Source organism: Taudactylus pleione, unplaced genomic scaffold (assembly GCF_031769625.1).
Source record: "Taudactylus pleione unplaced genomic scaffold, aTauple2 ptg000760l, whole genome shotgun sequence".
In the NCBI taxonomy this organism is placed as follows: Eukaryota; Metazoa; Chordata; class Amphibia; order Anura; family Myobatrachidae; genus Taudactylus; species Taudactylus pleione.
This window is the reverse complement of record NW_028285162.1, coordinates 4,192,211-4,219,397: the sequence shown is the minus strand read 5'-3', so window position 1 is coordinate 4,219,397 and position 27,187 is coordinate 4,192,211. Positions and strand designations below refer to the sequence as shown.

Genomic DNA, 27,187 nt, shown 5'->3' with positions numbered 1-27,187 from the left:
TGGAGCTCCTTGTACGTATACTGGGCCTGATTCAGCAGGGAATACAGTAGCTTATACACATGCAATCGTCTGATTGTTGTGTTCTGCGCATGCGTATACATCGCATTGCACGTGCCCAAACTAGCCGCTGCGATCGGGACTACAATTGCAGAGGCTACGCAGGCCCATGGTAGAGTGATTGACAGGAAGTGCCGTTTGTGGGTGGTGACGGGGGGGTGGTCGGGCGAACGCAGGCGTTCCAGTGCGTTTTAACGCCGTTGCATGGGTGTGCATAAATAATACTGAGTGCGTGGTCTGACCTGCCTTAACTGTGCGTATGGGTCCGATGTTACCGATTGTTTAGCTATGTTGTCAAAGTATACGGATGTGATTAAGGGGAAGTGGGCGTCCTTATGTGAGGCTGCGATCACAATGCGAATGCAAACATCACCAAACATCAAATATCACCGCTGATAGGGCAGCACAAATGGTGTAATGGTTAGCGTTACTGCCTCACAGCAATGAGGTCATGGGTTCAATTCCCACCATTGCCCTAACTGTGTGGAGTTTGTATATTCTCCCTGTGCTTGCGTGGGTTTAATCCGGGTACTCCGGTTTCCTCCCACACTCCAACAATATACTGGTAGGTTAATTGGCTCCCAGCAAAAATTAACCCTAGTGTGTATGTATGTGTGCATGTGATAGGGAACATAGGCCCTCATTCAGAGCCGTACGCTCTGAGCAGAGCGCACGCTCTGAATGAGGGCCGGCCTCCATGAAAATGGAGCGTCCTCCTGGACGCTCGTATAGCTGTGGGTCACCACCCACAGGCTATACGAGCGTGCAGTTTGATGGCCGCGATGGTCTTGACCATCGCGACCATCGAAACTGCGAGCCGGAGCCTGCGGTTGAGGTTTTCAACCGCAAGCTCCGGAGTGATTTTGGCTCTATCAGAGCCAAAATCACTCCCACTGACATCACTAGTGATGTCAGTGGGCCGGCTTCTGACGGGAGGCGTTCCCGTGGGAAATTGGCTCCCAGCAAAAATTAACCCTAGTGTGTATGTATGTGTGCATGTGATAGGGAACATAGGCCCTCATTCAGAGCCGTACGCTCTGAGCAGAGCGCACGCTCTGAATGAGGGCCGGCCTCCATGAAAATGGAGCGTCCTCCTGGACGCTCGTATAGCTGTGGGTCACCACCCACAGGCTATACGAGCGTGCAGTTTGATGGCCGCGATGGTCTTGACCATCGCGACCATCGAAACTGCGAGCCGGAGCCTGCGGTTGAGGTTTTCAACCGCAAGCTCCGGAGTGATTTTGGCTCTATCAGAGCCAAAATCACTCCCACTGACATCACTAGTGATGTCAGTGGGCCGGCTTCTGACGGGAGGCGTTCCCGTGGGAACGCCCCCGTCAGGGAGGCACGCCCCCGGCACGCCTACCAAAGGGGGCGTGCTGTCAATCAACATTGACAGCACACCCCCTTTGATCGGACACAACGAGCGAAGGACTTTCCTTCGCTCGTCGCGTCTGGCGCATGCGCACGACGGAGCTCCCTCCGTCGTGCGCATGCTCAGTCCAGAACATCGACCCACTTGCGAGCGGACAGCCGCTCGCGAGTGGGTCTGAATCAGGCCCATAGATTGTAAGCTCCACTGGGGCGGGACGGATGTGAATGGCCAACTATTCTCTGTAAAGCGCTGCGCAATATGTGTGCGCTATATAAATAACTGGTAATAATAATAAATAATATTAGCCATTGCGTTGAATGCGTATAAGCAGAATAGTGATCCATGGTGAATCAGGCCCACTGATCATTTCATTATTCATAAAAAGGCTGCAGACTATTTTAAACCTCCTGTGCAGCTCTTCCACGACCACAGCATCTCATTGAAATACATTTGTCATCACTTAAGTAGTATAAATATATCTTGTACATACTAAACAAATACCATTCTGACTGTTCTCTGTTATTACTTGATTAATAAATGTCTCACAGCTAAAGGGGCCTATCCATTAGCAGATGTATTTCTGAGCGATGAAAGACAAAAGATATTCTTTGAAAATTTCGGTGGCTGTGCTGAACGATATCTGTCATGTACATGACAGATTTTGGCAAACGATGAACGATATCGCATGACATCATTCAGGGAGTGGATTTTTTTCTCTGCAGCGCTCTGTAGCTGCTGCTAATATCTTTCGGCGTTCGTCGTTTACCGCATATAAACTGCACGATATTGCTAATATCGTACAGCTATATGCGATAGTTGACCAACATGTTGGAGAGATGATAGATGCGATTTATCGGCCACGGGAGTGCGCATCTGTCATCGTTCAGGGTCTATCCATTAGCAGATATAATGAACGATTGAACGATATATCGTTCAATTGTTCATTTTATCTGCTAATGGATAGGCCCTTTAAGACTCTTGAGACTTTTTTTATGTTTATTGTTACTAGCAAGTTTTTCTCTGGTTTATATTTCATGCATCCTTGTTTTAGTATACTAGTATATCTAGTAAAAGGGTAACGATTTACAATTTCTTTGGTTTATATTTCATGCATCCTTGTTTTAGTATACTAGTATATCTAGTAAAAGGGTAACGATTTACAATTTCTTTGGTTTGGAATTCAGGGCCTGATTCAGACCCACTCGCGAGCGGCTGTCCGCTCGCAAGTGGGTCGATGTTATGCACTGAGCATGCGCACGACGGAGGGAGCTCCGTCGTGCGCATGCGCCAGACGCGACGAGCGAAGGAAAGTCCTTAGCTCGTTGTGTCCGATCAAAGGGGGCGTGCTGTCAATGTTGATTGACAGCACGCCCCCTTTGGTGGGCGTGCCGGGGGCGTGCCTCCCTGACAGGGGCGTTCCCACGGGAACGCCTCCCGTCAGAAGCCGGCCCACTGACATCACTAGTGATGTCAGTGGGAGTGATTTTGGCTCTGATAGAGCCAAAATCACTCCGGAGCTTGTGGTTGAAAACCTCAACCGCAGGCTCCGGCTCGCAATTTCGATGGTCGCGATGGTCTCGACCATCGCGGCCATCAAAAAGCACGCTCGTATAGCCTGTGGGTGGTGACCCACAGCTATACGAGCGTCCAGGAGGACGCTCCATGAAAATGGAGCCCGGCCCTCATTCAGAGCGTGCGCTCTGCTCAGAGCGTACGGCTCTGAATGAGGGCCTCAGTCCAGTGCCATTTGCCTTTATTCTTTTATACATTTTTAGACACCAAAGAGGCCGGCGATTCCCATCTGTTTTGTATTGACAGCAAAACCGACGCTTAGTAAATTTACCACCAAATATTGCTTGAAGCCTGAGTCTTTCTATTCTTATTTTAAGAAATGTTGCTCAATCTTCCGTATACCTTAGAAACAGTCTTATGTCTTATGCACTACAGGACAAAAGAAGAGTTGAATGTAAGTCTGTTTTACAGATGGACCTTGTGATTTTTAGCACTTGTGCGTGCTCCAGAGCCAAAAGAACTTGTCTACAGGTGATCCTCATATGTAACTCTATATACCCAATACTGGGTTGCAACGGGATGTTGGCACAAAGGCTAAATTTACTGAGGGCATGTATACTTAACTGCCGGCTATGCTGAGTTGTGCTTTTGCAGAGATCCATGTGAATTCAGACCCATCTGTTGCATCAATGATAGGGCTAGTGCAAGTTTAAGCAGGTGTACGGATAAGGGCAGTGCAGTCGTATAGATGTGTACTACTTGTTATAGGGAAAAATGCCCACATTTAGGGCCTGATTCAGAGATGTATGCGATAGTACTAAGTAAGTCACCTGTGCTCCAGCATGGATATCCTTACAACGTGGAGTGTAATCGTGGAGTTTGGGATCCTCTGGTCTAGAATATTTAACCTATTTTCAATTAAATTTGTTCACTAAGTTGAATACATTCTTCGTATTACCCAGACCAAATTGCCAGTGCCACTTTGTTGTGGGCAAAAAGTAACATTTTGTTATTGTCAGTCCACAGCACTTTTCTCCCCAAAATTCTGACTTTTTCATGTATTGTTGACTTTAGCATTGTAGCAAAGGTATTCCAGCAACTGTAGTATAAGCAACTCTCCTGTGGAACATTGATCACTAAACCTTAGCAGTAATATGACAATTCTGCTTTGCACATGTGAACAGACTATGGAGTAAATTTACTAAGCAACGTTTTTTGCTTCAATTCAATATCAACTGCTGTTTAGTGTCTAAAGTAACATTATTTACTAAGCATCAGTTTTGGCTATCATTTATAATCCACCATTAATGCACTTTAGTTTTGAAGAACCTATCCCGCTGCAAGCCCAACTAGAGACATCAATCAGGTGTTCTATAATAGTCTGTGGAGGCTTTTAAGGACAACCCTCGGGGCTTTGGATGTGAAGATAAGAGTATAATATTTATTATTAATATTGTTCTTAACAGCTGGACTACAGGTCCTAGCAGGGCTACATAGGCATGATGGCACCTGCAGAACTACAAGTGCCAAAATGCCCAGGCATGAAGGGCCTGCTGACATCTGTAGTCCACCTGTAAAAATAAAGTAAACGCATCGTAGAAAAAGTCTTTTAATAATTAACCACTCCACGACACACCCCTCGTTTGTCCATTTATTATTCACTCAATCCTTAGATGCAGGTCCTCTTTGAATTCTCCAAATGGGCATTCAGCAGGTAAAAAAGAAACAATAGGCGACTATACTTCTCCTTCAGGAGCCCCAATTCAAATGAATAGTCACTTGCGAACACTATCCATAGGAATGAATGGGCCATGCTGATTGGTCAGAGTGTGGAAACTGCCACGAACTAACCAATCAGCACAGCCCTATTCATCCCTATGGAGTACTGTATGACTAAAAGTCAAGATGGAAACACTCATTGGGCTAGAATAGTTGCGCCAAAACCACCTTTATCAAGGTAACCTTGCATTATTTTTTCAATATCATTTCAGACATTATAACATTATGTGCACTTTCCTTAAGATATTGTATTCTTAGGAGCAACTATGGTAAATATATTCTTAACTAGCCTATGTACTGTGCTTGAATAGAGATTACCATCTTCGGATTAAAGCAATTCTATTGTGAAGTAACATTTAGTAGATAGTTATCCTCCCTGATCTATGTCTTTGATTAGGGACATTGATTTTTATTGTATGTATGTATGTATGTATGTATGTATGTATGAAATGTTGCCTCTATATATGAAAGCTGTACTGTGGTGCTGTGCTTCTAGAATACATGAACTTTGTGTTAAGTCTCAAGGTTTCAGATTGCAATGCAAATTGAGTGGATGAATATTTAATTCAGTACCTTACTCGGGCCTGCAGTTCAGACAGTATGTACCATTTGAGCCAACATCTTTGAGATGTTAATCGTTAGTGTACTTCACAATTAGAATGAAGTAATGGATGACTTTAGATCAAAGGCTAAACCTACCTCACCCTGAACTAACATCTTTCCAGCTCATTGACTTCAGTGAAAATGCATTGTTTATATAGTTTACACAATGTCATTACGTTTTACCTCCTATTAATATTAGGGAATTTAGGTTTGCACACAACATAATTGTGTATTCTTAATAACAACTTGTTTTAGCCGACACATATGAGTGTGTGTATGTATATGTGTCCGTGTTTGTTTGTGTGTACATATATACACTGTGTATGTATATGTGTGTGTGTATATATATATATATATATAAAATATAGATTCCCAAAATCCCCGGCACTCCTCACATCCTACTGAATAATAACTTGCACCGGTGCCATCCATGGGGTGTGATCCCCCTACGTAGTCAAAGAATTCCAAGGCGGCACTCAGCATCTGGGTAACAAGTGATATTCTTTATTTCAACGTTTCGAGCTGCACGCATGTCATCAGGGATAATACAAGAACCAATGTGCACAATATTTATACCCCATCACCTAAAACAATTGACCACCTTTAGTGCACTCACCTGGATAACCGCTGCCGCCAGTCCGCCTCCAGTGACGCTGGTGCGCCGAGCGTCGCGGCTCCTGTGATGTCAGATCACTGCGGCATCCAGGGGAGTGTACACCTACTCATACCGGTACCCATGGAAACCTAAAAACAAAAACAAACTTCGTGACCCTTTAAAAAATTGCCCGAAAAACAGGGCACCAAGAACCTACAAAGAACTAAATGGATCAGTGGACATAACCTATCAAAATTGGGACTCAATTCCCCAAATGTAAAAAAAATGTATCCTCATAATTTAACATTAATAATTCAATAGTATGCTACTTTCTACAATAAATCCATACGTACCGCTATGATTATGCACGGCGTAAATCACAATACACATACATTTTATGGATTTTGGATCATTTACATTACTAGCCACAAGTACAGATTAGCGTCATAAAAAACATTTATAAAAAACATTGGAGCCCCAATGTTTCATTGAGTTCCCTTGGAGACAATGTATCCAATCTATTAATCCATCTGCTCTCCAATTGCAACAGGTTCTTAGGTCTATTCCCCCCTCTGATGCTAATTGGGAGGTGATCAATGATCCTTGACCGAATATCAGCAACACCATGTTTAGCCATCAAACAATGTCGCGCTACTGGCTGATCTCTATGGCCCGCAGATATCGCGGTCCTGATGGCGGATCTGTGGATGGCCAGCCTTTCCTTAAATTGCCTCTCTGTCTTGCCCACATAGTGTAACCCACATGGCCAAGACAGGAGGTAAACCACAAATGTTGTAGTAGTGTTCCCGCTAGGCTGTTTTAGCGGGACGCGGCACCCTGCCCTCCTTCTGGAGGGCAAAAAGCACCCTGCCCTCCAGGAGGAGGGCAAAAAGTGCCCTGCCCTAACAGCCTGCGGGAGCCGTTCTCACCCGCGGGACGCAGTGTCCCGCGGGTGGACAAACATGCGGTGACCCGGTCACCGCCGGGGAATAGACGCCGGGCGCATGCGCCCGGCGTCTATTCTCCCTTTCTGCAGCGCTTGGGGGCTGCCCGGCATGTCCGTAAGCGCCGGGCACGCCCCCAAGTATGACGAAAAGGGGGACGCGTCTTATAGACACGCCCCCTTTTCGTAACCACGCCCCCTTTTCGGATGCGCGCGCGCACAACATTGCCCTCTCTAGCTCCGGCGCCCTGCCTGCCGCCGGAGCTAGAGGGAACACTATTGTAGTACAGGTCACTGAGTGTCTGATTATATATTTTTTCCCTGTGTAGGGGTGTCTGAAATTATCACCAGGGATAATACATCCCAGATAAGTAATACATCCCAGACACTTGTGGTAGCCATTCCTCTGTGTCAAGAAATGTGTGGGCTTGTTTTTACTCACTATTTTGGCCACATCCAATTTGACCAGTCTTGTCACCGAGATTTTGACTCCTAGTATAACAGGGCATAACCATAGAATCCCTGAGCCCTGGTAAATCTTGGCCTGTACTGACCAAAGGCCACAAATGCTTCACTATTTTGGTGGTACTATCACTATTAGTGGTATATCTGTTAACCCATGGGATGGTGGTAAGTGCGTACTTTTTGTTTATTGTGAACAGAATTAAAAGTAACTTCCCTGGGAAATTTCAGCACTTTGTCTCTAATTTTATGTAAGGAATGTTTATTATAGCCCCTAGCCACAAATTTATCAACCATCTTCTGCATTTGAACATCTGTTCGGCAGGGTCACTAATGATACGCCGTACTCTTAAAAATTGTGAGTATGGTAAGCCACGTCTAAGAGCTAGTGGATGGAAGCTGTCATTTTTAAGTATAGTGTTCCTGTCGGTATCTTTGACATACAAAGAAGTGTTAACCAAACATTCTGTCACTGTGATGGCTACATCAAGAAAATGTATAGTGTTGTTGATGGTAAAGGTTATTTGTGCCTTTTGTCCTGATGCATTATGTGCATCCAATAATCATTTCAATTCTATTTCAGTGCCTCTCCAAATAATCTCCTCAACCTATTTCAGTGTATTTAGATAGTTTTTTTTAATTCTTGTATACAGGGAACACAGTCTTATTTAAAGGACCTGTTCCTTGCGCAATACAGATATGGTATGCCATCACACCCTGTGGTTAGCTGCAGATTCAGCACTCTCACAGAATGAGATTGCTGTCACTCACAAAATTGTGGAGCTGCTAATTCACAGAATTGTGTGCTCACTGGAATACCTGTATTTCCCAGAACCAGCACCGGACCATTTCACCAGGCCCCCCCAGCCGAAGCATCACCCCTGACTGCCAGTCAGCCCAGGTCGGGGGTCCCAAGGGAGTTGGGTACCCCCCCAAAAAAGGGTCCCCCCTCTCCAGGGCACCCCAGGCCCAGGCTGATAGCCCGGGGCTTTCCCCAGCACCCCTGGGTGGTGGGTGCTAGGTTGATTTGTGTTGTGTGGTGCATATGAATATATAAATATTGTCTTTTGCAGTAGTACTACAGGTCCCAGCAGGCATCCCCCACATACTGGCACTTGGAGAACCACAAGTACCAGCAGGCAGGGCAGTAAGGGCCTGCTGGTACCTATAGTACCCCTGCAAAAGAAATATTAAAATAAAACAGACAGACATAATTTTTTTAAATATTTTACTTAGCGGGACCTTCACCCGGGGGACGGCAGCCTTAAACTCTTTTACATGGCTGCCGCTCCTCCAGGACTTCTGTGGCGTCTTCACCTGGAGGGCGACGGCCTGTAAGCTCATTTTCCTGGCCGTCGCCCATCCAGGGCTTCCGCGGCGTCTCCTATCTTCTGTCTTCGGCAGCTCTTCTCTACTGCCTCCCACCTGCTGCCTCCCTCTGCTGCCTGCCGCCGACTGAGTGCATGGCAACTTGCGCTGGCAGTATTTAAGCCAGCCGAGAAGGCGGGGCGATGACGTAGCGAGCCGTGATTAGCTCGCGGCGGCCATCTTTGAATTTCAAAAATGGCGCTGAGGCACCATTTTTGAAAAGGGCACGCTCGGTTCTCACCATTGAAGTCAATGGTGAGAACAGCCCATTGTTTGAGAGGCGGTATGCTCGCCTCTCTCAGCCAATGAGCGCTCCACACTGGGATTTCTGTACTCAAATCCCGGGCGGAGCTGTCATTCGGGTAGTAGTGTTCTTAGAAAACACTACTAATTTGCGAGGTTCCGGGTATCTCGATTTTTTTTTTTTTTTGCCAAGACCCTGGATTGTGTGAAGAGGACCTGATCCACGCATAGGAGGAGGTGAGTATGGAATTTTTATTACAGGTACTATCCATTATATTATCTACTGGAGAAGAAGACAGAATGGCTTCAGGGATACTAGGTGAGTATGTGAGATAGTGTGTGCATGTATGTTTTAATAAAATTGTACTTTTCTACGGTGTATGTTGTTTTTTTTTAATATTGCTTTTGCTGTGGAACTAAAAGTACCAGTAATGCAACGCATGCTGATATTTGTGGTACCAGCATGCGGGGGAGGCTTGCTGGGAACTGTAGTTCCACAGCAAAAGCCAATATTTATATTTTCATATGCACCACACTTTACATAATCAACCCGGCACCCATCGCCCAGGGTCTGGGGTGCCCTGAGGAGGGGGTTCCCAACTCCCCAGGGATCCCCGGCCTGGGATGACTAGCGGTCAGGGGTGATACTTTAGCTGTGGGGCCAGGTAAAAGGCATCATCCCCCCCCCACTAGAAGGAGTCCGGTTCTGGTAAATACAGGGGTCCCTACGCATTTTTTCCACCTGTATTTCCAGAACCAGGACTGGCTCAGAGCCCTGTGCTGGTTGCGCTACATACGGGGAACCCATACGTCATTTGTCCCCAGTATTTGCCTGGTGCTGGTTGTGCGTAATACGGGGGGACCCCTATGTCATTTGTCCCCTATTTTTAGCACATCCAGCACTGGGGCTCCAAAGCCCGGTGCTGGTTGTTTTCTGGGGGGCGGGGCCACGCCATTTTTTTTTAAAATTAAACACAGAAGCAGGTATCATGGATCTACAAGATCCGAGCCTGCATTCTGTGTGCTGCTACCTCCCCCGGGTCCTAGCGCCAGCCCGACTGCCGTCCGCACTGCCTCCCGCACCGCCGCCGCTAAAGTCTGCTACTGTCCCCGGGTTCTGGCCACAGCTAACGCCCGCTACCCCCCTGCGTCTTTCCACTGGCTCCCGCTGCAGCTAACGCCAGCTACTTTCCCCCGAGCCCACCACCTCTAAAGCCCGCAAACGATGGCCATCTTTGTGCACCCAAGTGAAGCTGCAGTTATTACACCTGCTGGAGGCTCCTACAAGCAATGAAATTATGCCTTAATGGACATGTTCCTTGCGTAGTACAGATATGGTATGCCATCACCCCCTGTGGTTAACTGCAGATTCAGCACTCTCACATGTCTGAGCAGTTATATGGCACACACATCCCACTCAGTGCCCACAATCTTCCCATTCAGTCACCACAAAAATTTCACTGGGTTCCAACATCCTTCTCACTCCATACATCCATCTCATTCATTATACACATTCAGCTTCCCAATTGCTAAAACTATCATACTCTGTCTATACATGTACACTATCTTTGCCTCCATACTGCTATAACTTCCCCAATCCCTACAGCTGGGTGTTCTCTCAATTGTGCTAGTCTGCATGCCCTGATCCACACCAATTTGTCTTTCCCCATGAGCACCGCCCTGTCTTCCTGCATCCGTGCCACTGTTTCCTTCCATCTGCACCACCGCCTTTCCCCCAGCCATGTCACTCTGTCTTCCCCTTATCTCTGCCAGTCTTTATTCCTCCATCTGCACCACTCTGTCCCTCCCAACCGTGCCAATCTGTCTTTCCTCTCCCACCAATACCAATCTGTCTTCCCACCCATTTACACCAATCTGTCTTCCCCAATCCCTTCTGTTGTGTGTACTCCCATTGTGCTAGTCTGTATTCCTCATCCATCTGCTGTCTTCCCGCATCCATGCCACACTGTACTCCCCATTCATGTCGCTCTGTTCCCCCAAACTGTGCCACTTTGTCTCAGCTCGCCCCCATCTGTACTGCCTAATCTTTCCCTCTACACGCCATTCTATCTGCCCCATCCACACCGCTATGTCTCCTTCCCTCACAGTGGTGTAAGTTCATTCCAGACTCCCGGAGGCAAGTTTTAAGTTGGTCCCCCCCCCTAAAAAAAAAGGGAAAATATATATTGTGCATATCTATCTATCTATCTATCTATCTATCTATGTATTACATATGCACAAAAACACTAATTATAAAATAGCCTTAAGCGGGGTGAATATATTATGGGCAATGGAGGAGGTGCCCCTTCAGTGCTGGCACCTGACGGCAGGCACCTCCATTGTCTCTCATAGTTCTGCCCCTGTTCCCCATCCACCATACTCTTATCCCATCTGCCCAGCTGTATGTTCTGCTCAGACCTCAGTTGCGTAGACTGCATGTGTGTATTCCAATGAGCACACAATTCTGTGAATTAGCAGCTCCACCATTTTGTGAGTGACAGCAATCTCACTCTGTGAAAGTGCTGAATCTGCAGTTAACCACAGGGTGTGATGGCATACCATATCTGTATTACGCAAGAAACAAGTCCATTAAGGCATCAGCCTTAATGATCGTAATTTCATCGCTTTTTGCAGTTTGAGTGGCAGACATTCAATAATTTTTTTGAAATTTCAGATCATGTCTAAGCAGCCTTAATGAGACATGTGAAACCGTAAGGTTTTTTGTCTATGGAACTTCAAGGTTTTTTGTCTATGGAATTTCATAGCTGTTTTAAAATGTATTAACTATCAGGGTTTGGATGAGCAAACCGGGCCACCTGCAGGGGAGAAGGGCAAAAAAATGGTACACTAGTGCAGGTGGAAGAAGAGGACAGCACACAGGAGGTGGTTTGGGAGGTGCAGAGTGCGAAACGCCTGTAGGTGTACGGGGTAGCGGCAGTAGCGGTGGCGCAGAGCAGTAGTAGCGGTGCAATGCAAAGGGCCATCAGTGGGCGACAGAGGGCTCACTGGTAGTGCGCAAGCACATGAGAAAATAAAGTCAATAAGTCACAGATGCACGAAGCAGTAGTGAGATCCATCTACGTATCTATGTTAAAAATTGAATGTGTAAAATAAAAAAAGGTGCCCCCCCCAAAAAAAACACAACCAGCACCGTGCTTTTATTAGCCAGTCCTAGTTGTGTTTAAATACAGGGGAAAAATGACATAGGGGTCCCTTGTACTTAAACACAACCAGCACCGGGCTAGTCAGAACCAGCCCTGGTTGCCAATATACGGGGGACAAATGATGTAGGGGTTCCCCCTATTCAGCGCAACCAGCGCTGGGCTCTGACCCAGCCCTGGTTCTGGAAATACAGGAGGAAAAAATGCGTAGTGTCCCCCCATATTTACGAGAACCAGCACTTGACCCTTTCTAGCGGGGGGGTGATGCCACAGGGGAGTCCTTTTACCTGGCCCCACAGCTAAAGTATCACACTTGGCCGCTAGTCAGCCCAGGCTGGGGATCCCTGGGGAGCTGGGGACCCCCCCAAAAAAGGGGTCCCCTTTTCCAGGGCACCCCAGGTCCAGGCTGATAGCCCGTGGCTATCCCCGGTACCCCTGGGTGGTGGGTGCCGGGTTGATTATATAAAGTGTGGTACAAGTAAAGTTTGAATATTGGCTTTTGCTGTGGAACTACAGTTCCCAGCAAGCCTCTGCCGCATGCTGGTACTTGGAGAACCACAAGTACCAGCAGGCAGGGCATTACGGGCCTGCTGGTACCTGTAGTTCCACAGCAAAAGCAATATTAAAAAAACACAGAACACACGCCGTAGAAAAGTAAAATTTTAATAAAACATATATGCATACACACACGTGCACTCACACATGCACACACTATCTCACATACTCACCTATGTATCCTTGTAGCCAATGTGTCCAATGGAGCACCTGTAAATATGAAGAAAAAAAAAAAAAAGTGTGCCCCGCCCCCCAAAATACAATAATCAGCATCGGGCTTTAAAGACCCAGTACTGGTTGTGGTAAATACAGGTGACAAATGACGTAGGGGTCCCCCGTATGAAGCACAACAAGCACCAGGATTTTCAGAACCAGTCCTGGTTGCCAAAATACGGGGGACAAATGACTTAGGGGTCCCCCCGTATTCAGCGCAACCAGCACTGGGCTCTGAGCCGGCCCTAGTTCTGGAAATACAGGGGGGGAAATGCGTAGAGCCTCCCCGTATTTACCAGAAACCACCACTGGACTCTATCTAGTGGGGTAGGTGATGCCACAGCCAGGGGAGCCCTTTCACCGGGCACCCCAGGCCCAGGCTGATGGCCCGGGCTTTCCTGGGCAGTGGGTGGTGAGTTGATTGTGTTGTGTGGTGCATATGAAAATATAAATATTGTTTTTTACAGTAGTACTACAGGTCCCAGCAGGCATCCCCGCATACTGGCACTTGGAGAACCACAAGTACCAGCAGGCAGGGCATTAAGGGCCTGCTGATACCTATAGTACCCCAGCAAAAGAAAAATTCAAATTAAAAAATAGACACCGTTTTTTAAAATATTTTATTTAGCCGGACTTTCACCTGGGGGGCGGCAGCCTTTAAGCTCTTTTTCATGGCTGCGGAGTCTTCACCTGGAGGGTGGCGGCGGCCGCCCATCCGGGGCTTCTATTGTGTCTTCACCTGAAAGGCGGCGACCTTTAAGCTCTGTTTCCCGGCCGTCGCCCAGTTACTCCATTGGATTGTCTACTGGAGAAGAGGACAGAATGGCTTCAGGAATACTAAGTGAGTATGTGAGATAGTGTGTACATGTGTGTGTGCATGTATGTTTTAATAAAATTTTACTTTTCTATGGTGTGTATGCTTTTGCTGTGGAACTACAGGTACCAGCAGGCCCGTAATGCCCCGCATGCTAATAATTGTGGTTCTCCAAGTACCAGCATGCGGGGGAGGCTTGCTGGGAACTGTAGTTCCACAGCAAAAGACAATATTTTAACTTGCACAACACTACACAATCAACCCGGCACCCACCGCCCAGGGGTGCCGGAGGTAGCCCCGGGCTTTCAGCCTGGGCCTGGAATGCCCTAGAGAATGGGAACCCTTTATTGGGGGGGTCCCCAGCTCCACAGGGATCCCCGGCCTGGGCTGACTAGCGGTCAGGGGTGATGCTGCGGCTGGGGGGCCAGGTGAAAGGGTTCCCCTGACTGTGGCATCACCCCTCACTAGAAAGAGTCCGGTGCTGGTTCTGGTAAATACAGGGGGAACCTATGCATTTTTTCCCACTGTATTTCCAGAATCAGAACCCAGTGCTGGTTGCGCTGAATACTGGGGACCCCTACGTCATTTGTCTCCTGTATTATGGCAACCAGGACTGGTTCTGAAAAGCCTGGTGCTGGTTGTGCTCATACGGGGGACCCCTACATCATTTGTCCCCTGTATTTAGTACAACCAGGACTTGCTTTCCAAAGCCCGGTGCTGGTTGTTGTTTTTGGGGAGGGGGCCACGCCATTTTATTTTTTTTCTTAAACAGGTTTTTTTTTTTTTTTCCATTAAACACAGAAGCACAGACGGGTCTCACTGACCCATCCCTGCTCTGTGTTTGTTTTTTTAAACACAGATGCAGGTATTACGGATATTCCAGATCCGAGCCTGCATCTGCATCTGAGTGCTGCTACCTCACCCGGGTCCTAATGCCTGTAACACCTCCGCCCGCACTGCCGCCGCTAACGCCCGCTACCGTCCCCGGTTCCCAGCCGCAGCTAATGCCCACTAACTCCTACCCCCTCTCCCCCGCATCGCAGCCGCAGCAAACGCCGGCTTCCTTCCCCCCGTCCCCCGCTACTGCCCGCAAAAGGCAGCCATCTTGCTGCACCCAAGTGAAGCCACAGGAATACACCTGCTGGAGGCTCCTACTGCGGCTGTGCAACAAGTTGAAAATATCTATTCAATGGCGCATTCTTGAGGTAATAGTTTAAAAACTGTAACTTTCTAATTGAATTATGCCTTCCCAAAAAAAAACCATAGAGAACAGCAGAAAAGTCCTAATTGAGAATGTCAGAAAAAAGTAACAGTTTAGATTACTCCCAAATCCTCATTTTTTTATATTTTTACCCTGAAATTTGGCATGCAGCACCAAGCGACAGTTCTACCCGTCCATGACAAATTTCAGCCCGGTACCTTCTATAGCTTTTGAGGTGTAGCCCCTTAAACTCCAAGCCCCCCCTCCGGAATTCTCTATGGAAAAATCAATTTTTTTAGATGCAGTCTTAATATAAGGGCACGACTGTGCCCTTATAATAAGTCAGTAAACCGGCACTCCACAAATAGCTTAGGTATACTTGCCCAGGTGCCCTCCAGAGTAAACCAAGCTCCAATATACTGTATGCAAGGCGACACTTCAAGCACTCAAAGAAGGAATAAACGACAAGCTGTAGCGGTACAATAATGAGTGTCTGCAGGCAACAGTTAAGCATGGTTGAGGTTACGTGCAAGTTTGGGGCTGTATTTCATCAAATGGAGTTGGGGATTGGGGATTTGGGATTAATGGTATCCTCAATGCTGAGAAATACAGGCAGGTAGTTATCCATCATGCAATACCATCAGGGAGGAGTCTGATTGGCTCCAAATTTATTCTGCAGCAGGACAACGACCCCAAACATAAAGCCAACATCATTAAGAACTATCTGCAGCGAAAAGAAGAACAAGGAGTCCTGGAAGTGATTATATGGCCCCCACAGAGCCCTGATCTCAACATCATCAAGTCTGTCTGGGATTACATGAAGAGACAGAAGGATTTGAGCAAGCCTACACCCATAGAAGAAGAATTTGTAGTTAGTTCTCCAAGATGTTTGGAACAACCTCCCTGCTGAGTTCCTTCAAAGATTGTGTGCAAGTGTACCTGAAAGAATTGATGCTGTTCTGAAGGCAAAAGGTGGTCACACCATATATTGATTTGATTTAGATTTATCTTCTGTTCATTGACTTTAGCTTTTGTTATTTGATAAAAATAAACTATTAACACTTCTACTTTTGAAAGCATTCTTGCTTTGCAGCATTTTTTACACACCTGCCTAAACGTATATACAAACACACACACTTCACAATTACAACAGCACTTACAGCTGAACATGGCAGAGATTTGATGTACTGACTTAATGGAAAGGTGGCATCCTATGATGGTGCCATAATGAAGGTCGCTGAGCCATTCTGATGCTATAGTGTGAGTATGGAGATTGCATTAATATATATGCTTGATTTTATGCACCTGTTAGAAGTGGGTGTGGCTGAAATGGCCATTCATGAGAAGCTGTGTTCACATTATTTTGGCCATGCAGTGTATATGTGTGTATGTGTATATAAGTATACAACCATGGCCAACTTTTGAGAATGACACAAGTATTGGTTTTCACAAAGTTTGCTGCTTCAGTGTTTATAGACCTTTTTGTAAGATGTTACTATGGTATGCTGAAGTAAAATTACAAGCATTCCATAAGTGTCAAAGACTTTTATTGACAATTACATGAAGTTTATGCAAAGAGTCAATATTTGCAGTGTTGACCCTTCTGCAATTCGCCATGGCATACTGTCAATCAACTTTTGGGCCACATACTGACTGATGGCCGCCCGTTCTTGCCTAATCAATGTTTGGAGTTTGTCAGAATGTGTGGGTTTTTGTTTGTCCACCTGCCTCTTGAGGATTGACCACAAGTTCTCAATGGGATTAAGGTCTGGGGAGTTTCCTGGCCATGGACCCAAAATTTTGATGTTTTGTTCCCGAGCCACTTAGTTATCACGTTTGCCTTATGGCAAGGTGCTCCATCATGCTGGAAAGGGCATTGTTCATCACCAAACTGTTATATGGTGTCACAAGCCACCGGCGTGTCTTGCTTGACAACGGTGCTCCCGACAGTTCCCTTAGGCCTGTTGTGTTCCCTCTAGCCATACGTCATCTCTGACAGGTCCGAATTGATTACTCCTTCTATTTCTTTGCTGTGGATGCGTTGCTCGGATGGCGGTGATAGCGTTCCACGTGTTTCCGGTTCTGGTGTTTGCATCGTGTCTAGTCGAGTGTCTTGTATCTCAGCTGGTCTCCAGTGTACCCTGCCGCTTGTGTCTTCTCGGGGCACAAGCCGCACTCCAGTGTCTCCTGCCGCTTGTGTCATCTCGGCGGCACAGGCCGCACTCCAATGTATCCTGCCGCTTGTGTCATCTCGGCGGCACAAGCCACACTCCAGTGTCTTCTGCCATTTGTGTCATCCTGGTGGCACAGGCCACAATCCTGCGTCTTCTGCCTACGCTGTCCAACATCCTGCCGCTTGTGTCATCCCGGTGGCACAAGCCGCACTCCTGCGTCTTTCCCTGACACAACTTTGCATCCTGTTACACAGCCTAATGGCTGCATCTAACCAAGTCCTACCAGCAATAAAGCCTGCAACACGGCCCAATGGCTGCATCTTGCCAAGTTCTTCCAGCCCTCAAGGCTGCTACTTGGCCAAGGCTGCACCAAACCAGGCGCCTCCAGCCCTTGAGGCTGCTACTCAGCCAAGGCCACACCAAACCAGGCGCCACCAGCCCTCAAGGCTGCTTGGTCAAAACTGACTCTAATCTACATTACCAGCCCTCACGGCGGTTGCTGGACTTCGTTTTTAAGGGGTACCCCAACTGTCATCTTTGCATAATCCCCAGCACTATTGCTACCCAGTGGTGATTCCACCCAAGACTCATAACAGATGGTTGGGAGAAGTTGCTCTTGGAGGATGTTTTGGTTCCCTTCTTTATTCATGGCTGTGTTCTTAGGCAAAATTGTGAGTGAGCCCACTCCCTTCGCTGAGAAGCAACCCCGCCATGAATGGTCTCAGGATGCTTTACTGTTTGCATGACACGGTAGCGCTCACCTTCCTTCTCCGGACAAGCATTTTTCCTGATGCCCCAAACAATCTGAAAGAGTATTCATAAGAGAAAATTACTTTACCCTAGTCCTCAGCAGTTCAATCCCTGTACCTTTTGCAGAATATCAGTATGTCCCTGATGATTTTCTTGGAGAGAAGTGGCTTCTTTGCTGCCCTTCTTGACACCAAGCCATGCTCCAAAAGTATTCACCTCACTGTGCATGAAGATGCACTCACACCTGCCTTCTGCCATTGCTGAGCAAATTCTGCACTGGTGGTGTCCCAATCCCGTAGCTGAAGGAGACGGTCCTGGTGCTTGCTGGACGTTCTTGGGCGCCCTGAAGCCTTCTTCACAACTATTGAACCTCTCTCTTTGAAGTTCTTGATATCCGATTAATGGTTGATTTAGGTGCAATCTTACGAACAGCAATATCCTTGCCCGTGAAGCCATTTTTGTGCAAAGCAATGGTTAACAGAGGATGATTTCAAGCTCCACACTCCTTTTAAAGCTTCAAGCCTGTTATTCTAACTCAATCAGCATGACAGAGTGATCTCCAGCCTTGTCCTCATCAAGTACTCTCATATGTGTTAACAAGGGTATCACTGACATGATGTCAGCTAGTCCTTTTGTGGCAGGGCTGAAAAGCAGTGGAAATGTTGTTTTTAGGATTAAGTTCATTGTCATGGCAAAGAGTTACTTTGCAATTAATTGCAATTCATCTGATCACTCTTCATGATATTATGCAAATTGCCATCATAAAAACTGAAGCAGCAGACTTTGTGAAAACCAATACTTGTGTCATTCTCAAAACTTTTGGCCATGGCTGTACTAGTTGTTTCTCAATGGGCTTGAGACCTGGGCTTTGACTGGTTATTTCAGAAAACATTTTTTTTTTAATTTTGTAATTTAAGCTGCTGGTTTACTGGGTTCTTTTCCTGTTGGATAATAAATATTCTCACATGTCCTAGGTCTCTTGCAGACTGCAGCAGCCAAATTATATCTTTATCTTCATCCAAATTTTTGCCAACTTTTACAGTTCCCAAGGCAGATAAGCAATCTCATAGCATTATGCTCGCTTTACCATTCTTCATACAAGGATTAGTCCTGTTTGGATGATGCCCAGTGTTAGACTTGCACTCATAATTTTACTTAGTATTTAGGCTAAAAGAACCAACGTTGTTTGTATAGACTACAATCGTATCCCTCATGCTTTTCAATAATCTCTAGAGATCTTCTTTGCTTTTTTTTTCAACAATAGTTTTCTTTTACCTGGCCTATTGTTGTCCCATGGGCAGTTTCTCCCTTCTTTACCACAGAATACCACCAATGCCCTTCTTAGATTACTTTTGGCGAATTATATTTTATTGAAGACCCTTTTGCACTCCTGTACTGCAAATCAAGTTTACAATGTACACCTCTGTTTAACCAAAGTATAGAATGTGAGGATACCAGGTTGCTTAGCTGGTCCACCCGAAGGCAGTCTTATGTGCTGACTGAGGACATTAGAATCAGTTAGACAGACAGTTGGGAGATTCAATTATACTTTGTCAGCTTTGAAACACAGCATTAGAACTGCTCCCCGTAATAAGCAACAGGAGGATCACTGCCCAAAAAGCCTAATAAACAACCCTACCCAATGTCAGGACTGGGGACTCAGGACTGCTCAGTAGAGGTTCAGGTACTTGCTCATTGATGGTACAGGAGGTTTGCAGTAGAGATGGTCGTATATATAAGTCCTTCTCATAGATGGAATAACCAACAGGACAACATACATGGGTGTTATCAGATAGCAAGGAATAATAGCAACACTTATGGTAGGCACTTGTCACTGATGAAGTTGAGACACTGAATGGTGTGAGGAGCGAGGTTTTATTGCCTGTGCCTCATCGTGATTGGATGATGCCTCTATTAGAGCAGGAAGTCCACTCGGGCTTGCGGGAGCCAAGACCCTACCACAAGGTCTCGTCGCAAGCCCGATGGTCGCGATAATCGCGACCATCTCCAGGCCACTCGCAAAAGCTGTGGGTGGTCACCCACAGCTTAGCGAACGGCCAGAAGAAAAAAAAAATCCCCACCCTGATTCAGAGCGAGCACTCGCCAGCAGCAAGTGGCTCTGAATTAGGCCCTCAGTATCCGAAGCTGATGGGAACACCGCCAGAGCTCTGGACCCCTAAGACCACCGCCACTCTAAGGACCTGCCGGCAGCACGACCCTGAATGTGAGCACGGTTCTGCTCGTCTAGTACCAGAGTATGAAAAAAGTCCACTGTCTTCCTGCTTCCAGGAGGTGCAGAGAGTGACAAAGTCAATGGAGGTTAGCTCCAGGTTGGCACGATCCTGGACCAACGCAACAAGAGTCCTTGACAGTGCTGTCCCTAAAGCGTGAGAGAGTGTTGGGCAGGTGAAGTTCCCTTTTAACCTACAGGTTTTGTTCCCGCAATGTTGTGGCTTTAGTAGGGCAGAGTTTAGATAACTATTCCTGGCTGAGGGACTGTGAGATCTTCTTCCCCTGTATGCACTTTAGGTCAATCCCCTGGTGTTGTCAGCTCTTGGCAATCTCAGGGAACTTGATGCAGATGAAAAGGTGTCTGTTGTACAGAACAAAGGGTTATCATTCACATTGGCTTTGGACACCCATTACCTTCTCCCAAGTTAACTCTTTGTAGCCTTCTTAAGGGGCAATGATACCTGATCTCCCTCTAATTGGATGAGTGCACTTGTTGATAGTGTTTTGGAGGCCACTGTGTCCTTAATTAATAATGTGTGATTTATGCTAATAAGTAAACTTTATCATCATTCTAGTTGTATAAAAAAAACTTGGCTGCTTTGGGTAGAGAATAGAAAAAAATAATTCTGAAATTTGATTTGTTGTTTACACATTTTGCTGTATTGCAAATTTATGTAAAGAACCAAGCACTTACACTTTCTATATTTTAAACCAAGCATTTTTCTTTCATACATCCTCATTGGAACTTGACTGTCATCAACTTATTCTGGCTGTTGTGCAAAATAGGAAGCCCATTCAAGTCCCAGATTTTAGATCTGTACACATAGGGCTTGATTCTGAGTCAGAAGCAGTGTTGATACAACACGCAGTTGGCCGATAACTTCAATCTGCACCAGTGGCGTAACTTCATCCCTTTCGCCCCGAGGCAAGACAGAAGTAGACGGCCCCTCTCATGCACTAAACTGCTAAAAAGCAAATCTTTTAGGCCCATTAGTTTAATCCATCTTCAGATGGTGTAAACCGTTTTAAGACTCCTCCAGAATGCCAGGGAAGTAACTTACAGGGACAGTGGGTAGTGCTACCACTGTCCCTGCAAGTTTCGCTTAGTACATAGTGGGGATATTTTAATTAAAAATAAAAATAACCATCACAATACGGACCGTTAATAATCGCAGCAGTGCCACGATTATTAATACAAAGGCCCCTAAAGCTGAATTCAAAGTACTGTCTTGAGTAAAAGTGCTATTCATAATTAAGCCATTTTGTTTTTTAGCGGGAGTGATTTGAGTAATTATATATGCACCTACTTCAAATACCCTTTGTCAGACTTAAGGTGCCATTATAACAGGCTCCCAAAGGCAACCATGACAATAAAAAACTCTGTCTTACCGTCGCCTACGGCTACGCAGTACCAGTGGTAGTGAAGCTGATCTATTCTGCATGCCCGGCTGCACTCGACCTGACTCCTTTATCAGTGTCATGGTTGGATTATCAAGTCTGTGACTGTGTGACACAGGACGGGGAGCGCCACTGATGCTGATCAGTGATTGGCTCTTGTCAGAGCAGCAACTTCAGGAGATGTACAGATGTGCCAGCTAGTTTGTTGCTCATAGCGCGCCACTCAGGCCTCCTGTGTCGCGCCATGGAACGTTACGTGATGGCTGTACTGTGGTGTACCGTGGTATTCTACAATGACAGATAAGCCATGGCATGTAATACAGTGCTTAACCTCTAGGTGGCGAGTGCTCCACTGATAAAAGTTGTACTGCGGTGGGATGTTGAGAGAAATGCTTTTTGTTCAGTAGAGTTCTTTAAAATAACTGTACTTTAGTTGCTTTGTCATTATGTAATGCTTAATGTGCATCTTCTGGTCATTGTTAGCTACTGTACAGCTGCTTTATTTGGACTCGGTACAGTAATACGCATCTACTTTTGGGGACAGGTACTTTGCAGCACAGTAATAGAGATGTGTACACATATATCTATCCTCCATACGCTACAAGTTGCTCCACACATAGCGCAGGAGTGCTGTGTGACTCGGTAGCGTCAAGCGTCTTTTTTACGTCTTTTAATTTGATTCGCTGTATGATTCAGATGCATTTGAAGGTAAAAAGTTGCATAAAAGATGCTTGCGCTACCGAGTCATGCCATGCCATAACAAAATTCACAGGAGTGCTGTGTGACTCGGTAGTGCTGAGCGTCTTTTTTTGCCTCTTTTATGAGTCTTTGTACCCTAAAATGCGTCTTATCAGCACAAGCAGCTTCTGCTGCTTAAAATGATATGCAGCATGCCTTGTTCTGTGAGCCAGTATGGGTGTATCTGCAAGCAAATCACTACGTTAAAGTGTTATAGTCGCTATTAGTGTAACGTAACGTTTCGCGTGCAGATACACCCGAACTTGCTCACAGCATATAGGCATGCTGCATATAATTTTAATCAGCCGAAGCTGCTTGTGCTATCAATTCAATTCGCTGTATGATTCAGATGCATTTGAAGGTAAAAAGTCGCATAAAAGACGCTCGACCTACCGAGTCATCATGTCTTAGTGAAAGCTGTGAATGCCTGTGACCCCTGTCTAAGCCCATGAGACAAATATATATATTTATATATATATATATATATTTTTTTTATTATTTATTTATTTTTTTAACAGTAGAGGACTCACACACATACTGTTATTATTTAATACTTTATTACACATTCTTCTACAGCCCTGATTTCATGACCAAAATGCTATACTATAGTGTACCCAATCACAGCTTCTGTCAGTCAATCATCGGGCGGTGATACAGAAAATGCATTGGAACACTGACGCATGTGCTGTGTAGTTTAGGAAAAGTGACACTTGGTGGACAAAAAGTTGTATTACACGTTATGACTTTTTTCCAGTTCTACACTACGCTCCGTTAAGAAACATTCTGTGTGGCGCGACTCAAGGCTTCTGTGTGGCGCGAGATGCATGGAGCGCTACATGGCTGTATGGAGCAACAAACTAGCTGGGCACATCTGTAGCTGGGGCTTCTTGCGGTTTGGGGATGGTGGAAGCCGTGACAATGGAGAGGTGTCCACTTCAGTGCTGGTGTCCGGCAGTTCTACCCCAGGTCTGCTCATGAGTCCTCATTGTCAGTGCTCAATGACGCAGTACAAAATCGGACTCAGGGTCCGTGAACTTTAGTCAGCGTTCCTTGGAGGTAACGAGGGTGCCAACCCCGAAGTGGGCATGTCGATGAAAGCGTCTGCGTCCAAAGACGCTGAACCTCTCACACAGGAGGTCATACTCAAATGGAAAAAATGCACGTTCCATAGTGCTGGAGCAAGTTTCGATGAAGATACGGGAATGCACTTAAGACGCTGCAAGTGGGCATCTCCGTTTTCTGAAAATTGACCGCGGTATTAAAAAAGACGCAAGCGCGGCTGCGGCAAAAGACACAGACACGTCTGCTTTTGACTCAGAATGAGACCCATAAGGGCTGATATATAGTTGGACACAAGGCTATTTTAATAAGTAAAATAAAACTTTTCATACCCACAAATAAATGTGAATCCCTGCATCTATATTAACATATTTTTTGCATCACTGATTTGTGCCTGGAGAGAAATAACAGGGGAGGTACGGTCCGTTACCACGTAGGTCAAGTACAATAGAGGCATGTTTTGTGTACTTGCTGTCTGTTTAGAGGTTGAAACAGCCACTGAGTCCAACATACTGTGGGCCTGATTCAGAGGCGCTCAAAAAAATCCACCTCCAGGCCGCTCGCATAGCTGTGGGTGACCACCCACAGCTTGTGTGGGCGGCCTGGCGATGGTCGTGATTATCGCGACCATTGGGCTTGCGATGAGACCCTTGTGGTAGGCTCTCATCCACCGCAAGCCCCAGTGAACTTCGTGCTCTAATGGAGCAGGAAGTTCACTACTGACATCACGTGTGATGTCAGTAGGGCCGCCCACAAACGGCAGGCGTTCCTTCGGGAACGCCTCCATTTGTGCAGCCACCCCCCCGACCCACCTACAAAACGGGGCGAGCTGTTGATCAACATTGAGAGCTGCCCTGTTTTGCTGCGAACCCCAAGCGAGTGAAGTTCTCACTCGCTCCGGGGCTTGCGCGCACACAGTGCGCACTGCCCGACCATCAACCCACTTGCGAGCGCTATGCTTGACCCCTGCAACTGACAGAATTGGGCCGTCTCTCCTGCAGCGCTTCACATATTCACTATATACCTGGTGCTAAATCATTCTTCGATGACCTGAGCTCAAAAGGGCATTCAGTCCAGTGCAGAGATATGACCGATTCCGGAGAAACCGGCGGAGATCCGGGGAGAGTTCTCTTTTTTTCTTTTCTACAACATCTTCAGCAGCACAGACTTGCTAGTGTAAAAAAATTTTAATATTGAAGAAAATATCCTGACTAACCCCTCCCCAACTAGGTATTGTGAGAGTTAGCGCTGCAGGTAGGGTGAGGGAAATAAAGGGAGAAGGGGGGCATGTTCAGTATTGTTGTTGTGAGTACTTGTATATATTCTGATGTGTTGTCCATGAGTCAGTATGTGCCTGGGACGGATAGTGTGAACAAAGACCTGGCACATTTGTGGTGGGAATAAATGTTTATTGTACAAACACAAAACAGATGAGTTACAATGCTCGCTTTCAAGTGGATCCCTCAGAATTACACTTCACTTGTATACCGGTTGGACTGCTGGTATGTTCTCACTCAGGATGTACCTCACTGGGGTGTGGATGTGGGGTAATTCTTTAGGAACACCCTAAAATATATCTGTGTATCCAGATCTATAGTGCATCCGGAAAATATTCACAGCGCTTCACTTTTTCCACATTTTGTTATGTTACAGCCTTATTCCAAAATAAAAGAAATTCATTTTTGTCCTCAAAATTCTACACACAATACCCCATAATGACAACGTGTAAAAAGTTTTTTTGAGATTTTTGCAAATTTAGTTAAAAAAAAACAAAACCAAGAAATCACATGTACATAAGTATTCACAGCCTTTGCCATGAAACACAAAGTTGAGCTCAGGTGCATCCTGTTTCCACTGATCATCCTTGAGATGTTCCCACAGCTTACTTGGAGTCCACATGTGGTAAATTCAGTTGATTGGAAATGATTTTGAAAGCCATACCTCTGTCTATATAAAGTCCCACACTTGACAGTGCATTTCATAGCACAAACCAAGCATGAAGTCCAAGGAATTGTCTGTAGACCTCCGAGACAGGATTGTCTCAAGGCACACATCTGGGGTATAGAAAATTATCTGCTGCTTTGAAGGACCCAATGAGCACAGTGGCCTCCATCTTCCGTAAATGGAAGAAGTTCGGAACCACCAGGATTCTTGCTAGAGTTGACCGGCCGTCTAAACTGAGCGATCGCGGGAGAACGGCCCTAGTCAGGGATGTGACCAAGAACCCAATGGTCACTCTGTCAGAGCTATAGCATTCCTCTGTGGAGAGAGGAGAACCTTCCAGAAGGATAACCATCTCTGCAGCAATCCACCAATTAGGCCTGTATGGTAGATGGGCCAGATGGAAGCCACTCCTTAGTAAAAAGCACATGGCAGCCGCCTGGAGTTTGCCGAAATGCACCTGAACCACTCTCAGGCCATGAGAAACAAAATTCTCTGGTCTGATGAGACAAAGATTGAACTCTTTGGCGTCAGTGCCAGGCGTTATGTTTGGAGGAAACCAGGCACCGGTCATCACCAGGCCAATACCATCCCTACAGAGAAGCTTGGTGGTGGCAGCGTCATGCTGTGGGGATGTTTTTCAGCGGCAGGAACTGGGAGACTAGTCAGGATAGAGGGAAAGATGAATGCAGCCATGTACAGCGATATCCTGGATGAAAACCTGCTCCAGAGCGCTCTTGACCTCAGACTGGGGCAACGGTTCATCTTTCAGCAGGACAACGACCCTAAGCACACAGCCAAGATATCAAAGGAGTGGCTTCAGAACAACTCTGTGAAAGTCCTTGAGTGGCCCAGCCAGTGCCCAGACTTGAATCCGACTGAACATCTCTGGAGAGATCTTAAAATGGCTGTGCACCGACGCTTCCCATCCAACCTGATGGGGCTTGACAGGTGCTGCAAAGAGGAATGGACGAAACTGCCCAAAGATAGGTGTGCCAAGCTTGTGGCATCATATTCAAAAAGACTTGAGGCTGTAATTGCTGCCAAAGGTGAATCAACAAAGTATTGAGCAAAGGCTGTGAATACTTATGTACATGTGATTTCTTAGTTTTTTTTTTTTTTTTTAATTAAATTAGCAAAAATCTCAAAAAAACTTTAAACATGTTGTTATTATAGGGTATTGTGTGTAGAATTTTGAGGACAAAAATGAATTTATTCCATTTTGGAATAAGCTGTAACATAACAAAATGTGGAAAAAGTGAAGCGCTGTGAATACTTTCCGGATGCACTGTATATAACCCAGGTGTTAAGTCTGTCAGAATTTTATTCAGTGCCTATTGGAGCTACTGTGATATGTGATATGTCCAGTGGTGAATCATTGTGCGGGGTGGCGTCTTGCCCTAAACTGACGTAACTTACCGGTAAGGGGTTGATTGTACTCTTTGTTGAGGCTGTGGGGCTGCCGGGCTAATTGTTTAGTAGCCGCTGGATGTGCGCTTTGCCCATCAGTGGTCTGCCCTGCTCCCTTGCTTAGTCCTCAGTACTTTATTAGTGGCTAGTGCCTTCCAATCGCCGGGATGTGCAGTCAGTGTGCTCTGTGTCCGGGCTCATGTAGTCCCGCGTGCTCGCGATAGCCGCGATTTCTAACCCTTTTTTGGCTGGAGACAGGAAACTTTTGTATACTACCTATGGATGCCAGAACATGTTGTCGCTTTTAGAACCACAAGTGCTTGTATGCCCTGACATCTCGTATCAGCAGCCCCAAAGAATTACTCAGACAACACTTTTATTTATTAGTCACCTAAATCTAGGGTGTTCTATTTTCTTTGCAGTTTTATAATCCTATAGAAAAAAAAACAATCCCTATAGATGACGAGCAGAGTTCCAGGAACAGTACGCAGGAGCACAATTTAAACAAACCATGACATAAGATTTTCTTAGCAGACTTCATTCATGCCTTCTGGATTTTACCTGCTGGATACCATACAGCATACATCTACCCAGGATCTCCTCC

The 27,187-nt window shown here is 46.1% G+C and overlaps 1 protein-coding gene across 5 annotated transcripts in view; it reads left to right on the top strand.

The window, feature by feature from the left end:
- Positions 1-27,187, top strand: part of FAM120B (family with sequence similarity 120 member B) — a 273,166-nt gene that overhangs the window by 73,090 nt on the left and 172,889 nt on the right. The window lies entirely within an intron of this gene.